Source organism: Rutidosis leptorrhynchoides, chromosome 2, assembly GCF_046630445.1.
Source record: "Rutidosis leptorrhynchoides isolate AG116_Rl617_1_P2 chromosome 2, CSIRO_AGI_Rlap_v1, whole genome shotgun sequence".
NCBI classification, from domain to species: domain Eukaryota; kingdom Viridiplantae; phylum Streptophyta; class Magnoliopsida; order Asterales; family Asteraceae; genus Rutidosis; species Rutidosis leptorrhynchoides.
Window position 1 is genome coordinate 162,345,437 of NC_092334.1, and position 14,943 is coordinate 162,360,379.

Below are 14,943 nucleotides of genomic sequence, written 5' to 3' on the forward strand. Positions count from 1 at the left end.
TGGCGAACCTATCCGAAACACCATTTTCTCTCTTATTTCTAGAATATCTCGTCACGATTACATACTACACCAAATTCTAGATTTTATTTATCCGCTCGTCCGAACCGACAATCATCCCGGTGTAATAGAAGAAGTCAACGAGCTTCACGCTCGGGTAGTGGCTTTGGAGAATATGGTGTAAAGGTTACAAACACCAGCAGCAGCACCAGCAGCATAAACAGTACCACCATCAGCAACACCAACAGTACCATCACCAACACCAACAACAACATCCACATCCCATACCGCAACATCACAATCTGTATCTCAAACATCAACGTCATACGCCCTGTAAATATCCAAGAATATCAACAACAACAAATGATGAAGTATTAATTCATAAACTTCATTGAAGAGATATCTCTGCGGCAGTTATGTAATCTCCAAAATCTTAGAGATTATTTAATTCTGACCGTAAATCGGATGAGTGAACGGAGATGGTAGAGTAGAAACTTTGATCGAAAATGGTGTACGATTTACAAGCTAGAATTGTTTTACCAACAGCATCAACAGGACCGTAGCATCATCAACATTGTCAGTGCTATCAGTATCGTCAGAATCAACAGCACCTTAACATCACAAAATCTGTCAGTTCAAGAATCATTGTGGACATCATTACGAATCAACAACAAATATATCGTATCAACGAGTTATGAAGTATTAACTCATTTCCAATCGAAAGATTTATATGTATATTTTATATGTATAAATTTTTAAACCATAATAAATCTTCCCGTACTAAGCTATTATGTGTGAATCTTAACTACTCAGTTAATTCATATTACAAATATGCAATGATGTACGTCCTTCGTCCGCAACTTAACCATCGTTAATTACAATCTCTGTCTCAATTCAATAAAAATCCAATTCATAATTAATCAAGTGTATTATTCGAATATATGTTTGATTTTACACTTTCATCATCGATGTACTCGAAACTTTTCAAATAACATCATTCGTACCTTGCGAAGTTCACAAGAATTTCACGAAAACCAACAAATAACAAAGTAATGATTCATAATTTCAATATTATTGAAGAAATACTTATGCAATTTATAAAGTTTTAGGGATTACTCAATTCTAGTTCCAACCATAAAACAAATGAGTTTAATTTAATATTAACTCATTAAATCTATATTACATCTAAAGAAAATATACACATATATTTTCATAAAGACTGTAATAAACTTCTTTTGTACAAAATATTAATTGTGAAATTTTTTTTAACGTGTAGGTAATACCCGAGAGATATATAAATTCACAATTAATATATTACATTTTTCGAAACTGATTCAGCAATCATCAACTATACTCCCTACTTTCACAACAATATCCATTCTTTCATATAAATTAAAACAATCATACTCATTCAAATTCAATTACATATTCTGATTTTGAAATCGCATAATTCAATTCGAAATATAACCAGTATCATCACTCTTAGATTAAAATATCTTTTAAAGCTATACTTTGACTTCAAAACTGTGTTAGAACATCATATGTATTAACAATTACAATATGTGCTCAAACCCTTTGAAATTCCTGAAGACACTTCAACTAAGGAACAATCGAGATGATGATCCAACCACATGTTACCCACAGTTATACACCTGAAAAACTCTCAAAACCCAAGTCATAGTTCGACACGTATCCGTGTTAGACCCTTTGGCATTTACTAGCTAAAATAACTTTTCAATTCTGTTTCAAAATAGACAGTTTTGTCACAGCTCCAGCAAGTCAACTTCGACTTCTCAATCAAAACAGTCTTATTATAACCTCGATAGATACGTTGCCCTTTCGCCAACATTACCGGAGAATCGTTTATATTCACCACATTAGCAATAAACTTACCAACAACTTCACTGATCTTTGACTTTCCAAAAAAAAAAATCATTATAATTATCGAAACCCTATCATATACTCATTCGTACCTTATAACAAGAATTGCCATACCAATTATTGAGAATCAGCAATCAGTATTTTGAAACCTCGCAGCATGTCTACATCAACAATTACATATACACACAACGTCTACCTCCAAGACTTACATTATTTGAATGAGAAATTTCTGAAAAACACCCTAAACTGCGAACCAGTTCTCGAAATTTTGAAAAATGCTGATGAAGCAGCAAAAACTGTAAACGACCTTAACAGTAAAAAGTTGGATGATAAAGGATAGTATATTGGCAAAGCTAAGAAAAAGAGAAGCTTTGGAACTGGAAAACGGATTGAGCAAAGTATAAAGGAGGCTGTGGACAAATCACAAAGGCTGAACCTGCCTTCAAAGAATCCAAATGATTCAGTACTTGCTGAAGCCATTAACCAATACCTTGCTCCTGACTCTAAACCCCTGCGGACAATATCCTTCATCATACTCTGATATTAGACATTCTAAGATATTTTTATAATTATTCTTATCTGAAATCATTTACCTCTTCGCGCTATCTGTATTATATCATAAAAGAAACTATTTTAGTTTCTAAATTCTGAAACATTCGAGTTTAAAATAGGAATATTCTTGAAAAAGTGTTGGGAGCTGAAGCATGAGTTAGTATAATATAATGACACTTGATCAACGTGATTATATTACAGTAATTCATGCTGAGTTTCTAAATGGAACATGATGATTCACAGATCATAACGTCATCATGTGCTATGTTACACGACTCTTATATTCTCTTTGATCTCTAAATATCAAGAAAATATTTCTTGATGATTCGGCCTTTTCCGAGGTATTCTGGTAATTTGACAAGTCAAGACCGTGCCATTACAATTTCCTTCCTAGAACATTAAAAATGTTCATTCCGAAATTTATATCTACGAATTCTGGACCATTACAAGCGGTGCTTAATCGCAAGAAGAAGAAACGAAAGGATAAAGCTCCGAACTAGAAATGGGAGTATAAATCATAGCAAATAGAAGAGAGCATTAACTGTGGATGACAACGATTATAGAAGAAGCAAGGACTTTGAAATATAAGGGAAGATATAAAACCCAAAAACAACCCAGAAATCACAAACTACATATATCAATGCATATAGCAATATAAAGACACGGGAGAACTAAAAACACTATAAAACCAAGAGTATAGTAGAAGTAAATAGATTCTTCCTGAGGCAGATGAAAAAGAAGAGCGACATATATGAAAGTGAGGAGTATATCAAGAATCAGCACTGGATGAAGCATATTAACAAATACTTTAAAATATGAGTTGAGAAGGTGTGAGTTGTAAGAAAACAAATGAGGTGGATTTATAGTGAAATATCTGACAGAGAAATCAAAATGGATTATCGCATTAATTCGAAGAGGATCATAATTTCCTTAATCGCCGAATAATCAAATCCAATATAGATTACAAAGATTTTCTTTTCGAAGATCAATCGTGATGACGTCAAAAGATACGACGAATCACTATTATCTTATTTCATTCATTTACGATAACTTCACTCACACGCTTTGAGTAATCGAATTATTTTATCCATTCTTCTTGAACATGATAAAACTCTATAATCGTTATAATAACATTCTCATTGTTAGTCATGACGACCTCTATCAAATTTCGGGGACGAAATTTCTTTAACGGGTAGGTACTGTGACGACCCGGAAATTTCTGACCAAATTTAAACTTTAATCTTTATATTATTCCGACACGATAAGAAAAGTTTGTTAAGTTAAATCTCAAGAATTTTAAACTGTGTTCATACATTCATTATAACCTCGACCAAATTTTGACGATTCATGAACCGTTATATATAAATAGATATGTATATGTATATATATATATATATATATATATATATATATATATATATATATATATATATATATATATATATATATATATATTATAACTTGAGAATATTAATAAAGTATTAAACGTATAATACTTTACACGAACGTATTTGTTTTAATATGATTTTTGACGAAATTAAAAAAAATATTAAATGATTGAATTATCTGAAACATTGAATTATGATTACAAGTCTCTGTTGAGAGGTCCACTATGATTTGAGAAAATCTATTTCTCTTAACGATATTCAGAATAATTTGTAAAGCTATTTATAAATAAAAACAAAAAGTGTCATTTACGAAAGTTAGACAAAAGTTAGTGGAGAATTGGTTTCCTTAATATTCTATTAATCTATTTTCAAACGTACAAAGACGTTTTCAGTTTAAAAAAGAACTTTATTATTAAAACGTATATAACTTTTATAAATATCTAGAATCACTTTTGACAACTCATTACTTAACCAGTATAATAAATATAACGATATTTATATTTTATTTCATTAAATATATATAACGATTTAAATTAATATTATATATATTTATACGCGTATTATACATACATAGTTTTTATACTTTTACTATACTTTAACTTTACCTTTACTTTACTTTTACTTTTACTTTAACTTTAATAATTCACTTTAATAATTCACTTTAATAATTCATACTTTAATAATTCACTTTAATAATTCATACTTTAATAATTCATACTTTAATAATTCACTTTAATAATTCATACTTTAATAATTCACTTTAATAATTCAAAAATCTATTATAAATAGAATTCAATAGGTTTCATTATTTCATAGAAACTTGAAAATATATTTCTCTAAACTCTCTCAATCGATATATATATATATATATATATATATATATATATATATATATATATATATATATATATATTTGCTCTGTATTATTTCAAGATATTATTAGTATATATAAAATATTACGACGGAGTGCTGTCCGAGTGATTTCAAAATGGTTTTTTTGAATGAGTCGAAGCTAAGAAAATTATGGGTTATAGCTATGGAGGTGATGGGTATGGTTCATGGGTATGCTCGTGAGGTCAATCTAGTGTTTATCATCTCCGTTGCGTCTACGTACTTTCCTGCAATATTGAATCTCAATATTGATACGTTCGTGAATCCGAGGCCAACCTTGCACTTGTTAAATGACGTTATATGTATTTTTACTACGAAATACAGTATTGTGAGTTTCATTTGCTCAATTTTATATATATTTTTGGGACTGAGAATACATGCGCTGTTTTTATAAATGTTTTACGAAATAGGCACAAGTACTAAAACTAATTCTACGTGGGTTTAAACCAGAAATATACCCTTAGCTTGGTAACATTAAACTACTTGTCTATGTACGGTAGGCGCGAATCCTAAAGATAGATCTATTGGGCCTGACAAACCCCATCCTGACTATGGGATGCTTTAGTACTTCGAGGTTATTTTAAACACACCTGATCTGGTGTACTTCAGAGGGTAAAACATGAACGTTAAGGCTTGTTACCGGGTGCCTACAACTTATAGAATACTTTTATACACTTGCGAGTGTACATATATTTATAAACGGAAATCTTGTGGTCTATTAATATATTAAAATGATTGTTATGATAAACCTATGAACTCACCAACCTTTTGGTTGACACTTTAAAGCATGTTTATTCTCAGGTATTAAAGAAATCTTTCGCTGTGCATTAGCTCATTTTAAGGATATTACTTGGAGTCATTCATGGCATATTTTGAAAGACGTTGCATTCGAGTCATTGAGTTCATCAAGATTATTATTAAGCCAATTATAGTTGGATGTATTATGAAATGGTGTGCATGCCGTCAACTTTCGTTGTAAAGAAAGTTTGTCTTTTAAAAACGAATGCAATGTTTGTAAAATGTATCATATAGAGGTCAAATACTTCACGATGTAATCAACTATTGTGAATCGTTTATAATGTATATGAACGGGTCCTTTCAGAGTTGACTCTGGTCCCGGTTCCGGATTTTCGAACGTCCTTGTGTACAATTTGATATCTTGTACTTTGCGTTTTGAATCTTGTACTCTTGTAATTTTGAGACGTTTCTTATTAATAATTGGAACCTCTTTGATTGTATTTTGTACTTTTGAGCTTTTTGGTCGTTTGGGTCTTCAATTCGTCGAATCTGTCTTTTGTCTTCACCTTTTAATATTTTAACGAATATCACTTTAAAATAGAACAATTGCAACTAAAAGCTTGTCTTTCTTGGGGAATAATGCTATGAAATATATGTTCGTTTTTAGCATTATCAAATATTCCCACACTTGAGCGTTGCTTGTCCTCAAGCAATATAGTCTTGAAATACTAGAATCACTTCTTTATTCTTCACACTTTGTACATCAGTGATTTCTATACGGCGGTATAAACAATGGTAGTAACGATATGGTTTACAGTCCCACATGACTATAAAAATTTAGATCCATTAAGGAAATTGGATCTTTATGAAAACATTTGATCTTTTGAAAATTAAATCTAGTTTTTACCCTAGATAAGTTTTCCGGAATAACCCTTCACCGGTGTTTGCAAATTATTTTTGTGGGTTTGGTGGGTTTCAGATTTGAAAATTTTAGCTCAAAATTTGCAGTTTTGTGTCACCCACTTGCTAAACTTGTATTAGGAAAGCAACACCTCCAGTTTACTTGTCCCGTATATTACCTTTCGGTAAACTACCGTCTGGTTGTAAAGGAAAGCGTTGAACAAGGAACTGTTAAGGCAATGTCCCCTGACATGCTTTTAATTATGGTCTATAACGTGTCGGATGCAATTACTATCCTTGGTAGGAGCAATAGTAAAGCTCACCCTTATAATTTTCCGGTCTGGCACAAGGTCCTGTCTTTGACCATGCTATGCAACCACCGTTCTTACGGTTGACACCCGATTTGGTTCAGGTGACCTAATGAATTCTAGGTGAATTCCTAGGATTTTACGTTCAATGGTAATGAACGCATTGAAAATGGGTTTTTAGAAAACAAATCGGTTTGTAATTTTGATCAAAATATTTTCTCGTTCAAGCTCGAGTTTAGATATCATTGAATTCCACGAGTTTGTAATTCTCAATCTTTAAGGTCAATCTCAAGGATTGAGTAATATCAGGCTTAAAAGCTGATTTTTAATCTTTAAGGAGATTATCCTTTCTAGGGATCTGATTCATTAGTCTTATCAAGCTAATTTGCACGGTGCCCCCCATTGTACGAGATAAATCCTTCTCATGGTTAGGATAAATCTGACCACTTGGCGACCCTGTTTTATGCTGAGGTCCGTGGATTTCCTGCTGATTTTAGTGATGACTTTTCTAGATTTTTCGTCAACCTACAGCTGGTCTGGACGACAACTTCTTGACCTAAACCAAGAAGCGCGTTTCTTTTTTGTAAGACTTTACTTCCTTTTAATGATGGAATTGATTCATCGTGTAGATCCATCTTTCTTACAGTAAATCAGGTAAAACTTTTTAGTTTAGTCCAAAGCAAAAGTATTTTCAGTTATTTGTACAAAAATATGTGACATATGTTTAAAATATCTTGGTAAATTTTCCCACACTTGGCTTTTATTTTCCTTTTTATTGTCCTCTATTCTATTTTAAATGAATTTTAACATTTTAGTTTGTTTCTCAATTTATGTCCTTTCCGAGGTAACAATAATTTCGGTGTTAAAACCTAGTTTTGTCGTTCATAAATATGTATAAACATGATTTTGAGTTCATTTAGTTGAAAAATTTGAAAATTTTTACTAGAATTGGGTAGTCAGTATATAAGACTAGGGCTGTTCTTTATTATCAGAGAGCACTAGATTCTAATACAACTACTACTTTACTAGTATTTCTAATGGTAACCAAGTGTATAAAGTAAAAATTTTAAAATCCGAAAGAATCAAACCCCTTCCCACACTTAAGATCTTGCAATGCTCTCATTTGCAAGAAATCAGTAACAATTTAAATTATTGAGGGTGATTTGTGTGAAAATGATTAAATTTTACCAAAGTTTCCAAACATATTTGTGTTTGCTTGCTGAATGATAAATGGTGCATATCATTTGTTCATTCCGTCTTGTTGTTATTTCACATATATTTTGCATCTTGTCGTCAAAATTAGTTGCTTTTGCTGAACTTAATGCCAGTCTTTGAAAATGCGTTGTTTTACCCTGTTGTGTACATAAGATAAACTGCATACATATATACATATTTTTGAAGTTTGGTATATTACCCCACATTCAAAAATTATTGAAATCTAAGAATAAAAGTTAAAAAATTATAAAAACTATTACAATATTAACATAAGTATTAAATGTATCAACATTACAAATTACAAAATAAATAAAACTAAGTAGACTAGGGATGATACTGATACCAGTAGGGGTTCCATGCATAACCATAGGTGCTATAAAATGCTTCGGCTGGGTTATACGTAGGATACGGTGGTTGGATCTCTATAGACCAGGGAGGGAATATGGGCGATGGAGTAGGAATATAGTTTCTACCTATATGTTGGCAATAAGCTATGATTTGGTTTTGATGAACTTGCCAATCTTCAAATGCTCAATGTCTAGCATTTTCATACTCTTGTGAAGCTATAAACCTTTGCATTTCTGCCATTTCTTTTCCCCCTCCTACATTACCTTACTGTTGGTTTCTCTCAACCTGTGGATGTCTACCATGGTATTGTACTGCGGCGTTATTTCTCCTCTTCAAAACCTTCGCACCATGGTATACATTTAAACCTATTGTATCGCGGGGTTCTGGTTCTTCGACTAATAATCCCCCCCGACTTATATCCACACCGAGATATTCAGCAATCAAAGTAATAAATATACCACCTCCTATTATGCTATGTGGTCTCATCCCCCTAACCATAGCTGATAAATAATAACCCACACAATAAGGTATACTTACAGCGCTTTGTGGGTCTCGAATACACATGTGGTAAAACAAATCCTGTTCATTTACCTTTTCCTTGTTCTTACCTCGTTGTGTAATCGAATTGGCTAAAAACCTATGAATTACTCTTAATTCAGCTCTATCTATATCCAAATAAGAGTAATTTCCCCCTTTAAATCGGTGATGGCTAGTCATTTGACTCCATACACAATGCGTATCAAAATTTTCGTCTATCTTTCTACCATTTAGTATCAACCCTCTACAATCGGTAGATGCTAACTCCTCAGGCGTATATATACGTAAAGCCTGAGCCATGTCTAGCGCATCGAACCTCCTAACAAAAATCTAATAAAAGATCGATCGGTTAAACTAGCTACCCGATCATTTAATTCTATACTACATAACAATTCTTCACACCATACTTTATATACAGGTCTACGCATGTTGAATAACCGTACCCAATCGTTAAAAGTAGAATTACCATACCTCTGTGCAAGTAATTCCCTAATTGGCCCGGCCAATTCTACAGCTTCTAATGGTCCCCATTCTATGACCCTAGGTACCTCAACAGCTTTAGAATGAAGAGTATGCAAACCCCTTTGGTATTTTGGATAATCTATCCAAAGTCTGTCAAATCTCAGGTTCGGGTGCAAATCTTCCAAGTGCATATCAGAAAATGTCATGACTGGATGAGGAATATCTTGTTTGTAGTAGTTATCCACCTCCTGTTGTTCCGCATTCTCAGCAGGAGCATTGCGAGCTTGGGATGAAGATTCACCCCTTTCAGTCTGCAAAACACATCAAACACAATTTTTGTGCATCCAAATATGCATTAGTGTCAGCAAAATCATCAATCAAAATAATTACAATGACATGATCAATTTATATCAAACTTAAGCTCATTTACATATTTTCATCAAATCTACACTTTTTTCAAATAAGCATATACGAAAATGTTCGCCAAGTTCATAAGCATTCAACTCAAATAATATGTCAAAATAATCATTACTAGCAATTAAACAAGTTTCAAATGGCATTATCTCTCAAAAATCAAGTTCATGAATTTTAGACTTGAAAAAGTCCACTTTAATTCTCAAAATCATGTTTAGGCTCAAAGTTTGGATCATTTAACTACCTAAACATGTTACACTACTTAATTTAGCAACAATTCATGACAAAAATCGGCCATAGCCTGTTTATATCAAAAAGCCCCAAATTTGCTCAAGAACACAAACCCTAGATTGCTCAAAATTTGAAGTTTAAGGCTTCTATTCATGTTAAATAGCATCAATCTAGGTTATACAAGCATAATACATAAACAATTTAAGCATAATTACACTAAAAAGCATCAAAATCAAATTGGGTATAAAATTGCTCAAGAACACTAATTTTCGGATTAAATGGTGTTTAGGTGTAGAAATTTACCGTTTTTCTTGAGTAATTCCTTGATAGCATCCTTCTTAACATGATTTTAGTAAAAGATTTGATGATTAACGGTCAAAAATTGTGAATTTGAGAGGTTTTTTTCGGGTTTTTGCGGGTTTGTTTCGCAGTTTTGTGGTGTGGGGAGTGAGGATACTGATCAGTTCGTTCAGCTTTTATTTTTTCTCTGGATTTTGCAATCTCCGCGAGTCGCGGTGTTTGACCCTTCAAACTTCACGAGTCGCGGAGTTTGTATTTTTATTTTTTTTATATATCTTATACTAATTAAAACAATTAAGTAATTAATTTTAAAATTTTGTTTCCCTTGTTATTTAGGACGAGGTCGTTTCGGATCGATGTCCTAGTCCGTCCCTCGACAAAATTTTAAAATTTGTCTTTTTGTAGAGATTGTTTTAAAAGCTAAGATTTTTGATTTTTTTTTTTTAATATTTTTGGCATACTTTAATTCAATAAGATTAAAAATAATGATAATAAAAGTTCTCGTCCCTCCCTCGGGTAAAGCAATTTCGGTTCAAAGACCTAGTCTTCAACTTACGACGAATTTTAAAAATCATATTTTTAACTTAGCGACATAAAGTAAATTTTTGTTTTTAAATTCACACAACTTAAATATAAAATTTAAAATTAATATTATAATTCACACCAAACTTAAAATTTAAAATGCATAAAATTAAAAATTCATATTTTAAAAATTAAAAATTCACACCAAACTTAATTTAAAAATTCATATTATAAATTCACACCAAACTTATATTAATTTTTCAAATATTTACAATTTTAAATATATTGTTTTTACAAAGTTTACAATATTAATTTAAGATTTATATATTAATTTTAAAAATATGGTAAAAATAAAATTAAAAATATTTTTGGCTTTTATCCCACTTTAATCAATCAAATATTATCAAAAATATGCGCCCCTCTTTTCGGTAAAGTAATTTCGGCTCTATGACCTAATTTAACTCATGACGAATTTTTGAAATATTTTGGGTTGATTGATTAAAGATATTTATACCTTAAGAATAAACGTTAAATTTCACAGTGATGTAATAAATTTTTGTATGATATCAATAATTTCGGTCGCCAAACCAAATTTTATTTAATACCAATTTAATACTTTATAGCGAACAAATTAGCGTTTATTATCAAAAGGTTAAAAAAAAATAATAACTGTACAGACTTACCTGTGAGATAGTATTCTTAGTTATATGATCTATCCCATTCATAAGATAGTCGGTTTAATTGGTTTTCCATAGCTACATAGGCGTAACCTCGAGCATTCAGTGTCTTTTATTCTAAACATATGAACGGTCCGTCTCTGCATAAAGTAACAAATTCGGTATTTGAATAGGTTTGATTATTTGAACATTTACCTCCATGTGACCATTCTCCGCATTTGTGACATCTTTCAAGGTGTCGTGCTCTTCTTTTTGCTGCGGATTTTGATTTCCCTTTACCAAATTGTAACTTATTATCTTCGCATCTGGATTCTTTTCTTACTCCGTCCAATCTTTCTCTGATTACTGATACTATTTCACTCGGTAGTGTGTCATTATTACGTTTAGTGATCAAAGCGTGTAGCATTAGACCATGGTTTAGTTCACAGGCAGTCTTCATTTCGTAAAAATCTAAAAAAATAAAAATTCAGAATGGGGGGAGAAGACTAGTTCTTTAGGGTCTGCTAGGGAAAGACCATTCGGGTTCCATTTTCGAGAACTACACGAAAACAGATAATCTAACTCTAACAGAAATACATATTATCCTTTAAAGACTTGATTCTCCCCACACTTAGTTAGCTGTGGTATCGAAATTGTGATTAACTTCATTGTCGAATTCCATCGGACTATCTATATAGTGTTTAACTCTGTGACCATTAACTTTAAATTCAATTCCATTTGAATTTATTAATTCTATCGTTCCGTATGGGAAAACTCTTTTGACTATGAATGGTCCAGACCATCTTGATTTCAATTTTCCAGAAAATAGCTTGAATCGTGAATTGAAAAGAAGAACTCTGTCTCCTTCTTTAAATTCTTTTGAACTTCTGATTCTTTTATCATGCCATTTCTTCGTTCTTTCTTTATAGATTAACGAATTTTCGTATGCTTCATGTCTTAATTCATCTAATTCGTTTAGTTGACTTAACCGTAGACGTCCAGCTTCATGTATATCAAGATTACATGTCTTCAAAGCCCAAAATGCTTTGTGTTCAATTTCTACTGGAAGATGACATGCTTTTCCATAAACCAGTCTAAAAGGTGTGGTTTCAATTGGAGTTTTGTAGGCTGTTCTAAAAGCCCAGAGTGCATCCTCCAATTTAATGGACCATTCCTTCAGATTTGATCCTACGATTTTCTCTAGAATACGTTTTAAAGCTCGGTTGGTATTTTCAACTTGTCCACTTGTTTGTGGATGATATGCGGTGGAGATTTTATGAGTTACTCCATATCTTTTAAGAACTTTTTCAAGTTGATTATTACAGAAATGAGTTCCCCGATCACTTATTAAAGCTTTCGGTGTTCCAAACCTTGCAAAAAGAAGTTTTAAAAAGTTGACTACAACTCGTGCATCGTTAGTTGGGAGAGCTTGTGCTTCCGCCCATTTAGATACATAATCAATGGCAACGAGAATGTAGAGATTATTATGAGATTTTGGAAATGGACCCATAAAGTCAATACCTCAAATGTCAAATACTTCACATACTTGTATGATATTTTGTGGCATTTCATCACGTTGACTTATTTTTCCAGCCCTTTGACACGCATCACAGGATTTGAAAAGAAGGTGTGCGTCTTTGTAAATTGTAGGCCAATAGAATCCAGCTTCATAAACTTTTCTTGCTGTTAGTTGAGGCCCATAATGCCCTCCTGTTGGTCCTGTGTGACAATGGTTTAAAATTTTACTAGCTTCATCTCAGAATACACATCGGCGTATTATTCCATCTGGACAACTTTTAAACAAATGTGGATCTTCCCAGAAATAGTGTTTTATATTACTGAAGAATTTCTTTCGTTTTTGGTACGATAATCCTTTTTCAAGGAATCCGCAAACTAAGTAGTTTGCATAGTCTGCAAACCATGGGATTTCATTATAATCTATCTTCAATAGATATTCATCAGGAAAGTTGTCTTGTATGGCCGATTCATTTAGAACTTCTAATTCAGGATTTTCAAGACGAGAAAGATGATCAGCGGCGAGATTTTCTGCTCCTTTTTTATCTCGGATTTCAATATCGAACTCTTGTAAGAGTAAGATCCAACGGATTAATCTTGGTTTAGCATCTTGTTTCGGAAATAGGTATCTAAGAGCAGAATGGTCGGTATAGACCACCGTTTTAGCTAGAACGAGATATGATCGAAATTTGTCAAAAGCAAAGACAATAGCAAGGAGTTCTTTTTCAGTAGTTGTATAATTTGTTTGTGCTCCTTGTAACGTCTTACTAGCATAATATATAGGTTGAAATCGTTTTTCAATCCTTTGTCCTAAAACGGCTCCCATTGCAAAATCACTTGCATCGCACATTAGTTCAAATGGTAGATTCCAATTTGGTGTTATCATGATCGGCGCATTAGTGAGTTTTTCTTTAAGAATATTAAAAGATTTGATACATTCATCTGAAAAGATGAATGGAGCATCTTTTTCTAGGAGTTTATTCATAGGAGTGGCAATTTTAGAAAAATCTTTTATGAAACGTCGGTAAAAACCGGCATGCCCTAGAAAACTCCTAACTCCTCTAACATTGGTGGGATGTGGAAGTTTAACAATTACATCTACTTTAGCTCTATCTACTTCAATTCCTTCTTTTGAAATTTTATGACCAAGAACGATGCCTTCTTTAACCATAAAATGGCATTTCTCCCAATTAAGAACTAGATTTGATTGTTCGCATCTAATAAGCATTCGTTCCAGATTAACTAGACATGATTCAAATGTATCACCGAAGACTGAAAAGTCATCCATGAAAAATTCCATGCATTCTTCTATCATGTCGTGAAAAATCGCCATCATGCACCTTTGAAAGGTTGCAGGGGCGTTGCAAAGTCCAAATGGCATGCGTTTGTAAGCAAAAGTACCATAAGGGCACGTGAACGTGGTTTTCTCTTGATCTTCGGGTGCTATTGAAATTTGAAAGTATCCGGAAAATCCATCAAGAAAACAATAATAACTATTTCCGGCTAATCTTTCCAACATTTGATCAATGAAAGGTAAGGGAAAGTGATCTTTTCTGGTGGCGTCATTTAATTTTCTATAATCAATACATACACGCCATCCTGTTACAGTCCTAGTAGGAATAAGCTCATTTTTCTCATTTGTAATGACAGTCATGCCACCCTTCTTAGGCACGCATTGAACTGGGCTTACCCATGGACTATCAGAAATTGGATATATCAAACCTGCGTCTAGCAGTTTAATAATTTCTTTTTTAACTACATCTTGCATATTTGGATTTAGTCTTCGTTGGCGTTGCACATACGTTTTATGACCTTCTTCCATAAGGATTTTATGTGTGCAATACGAAGGACTTATTCCTTTAATATCATGAATCTTCCATGCAATGGCTGGTTTATGAGCTTTCAACACAGAAATGAGTTGTGATTTCTCATTTTCAGTAAGAGAAGACGATATTATTACAGGTAATTCAGATTCACCATGTAAATAAGCGTATTCCAAATGGTTTGGAAGTGGCTTTAACTCTAATTTCAGAGGTTCTTCTATCGATGATTTATATCGATATCTGTCTTCTTCTTTAGCATTATAAA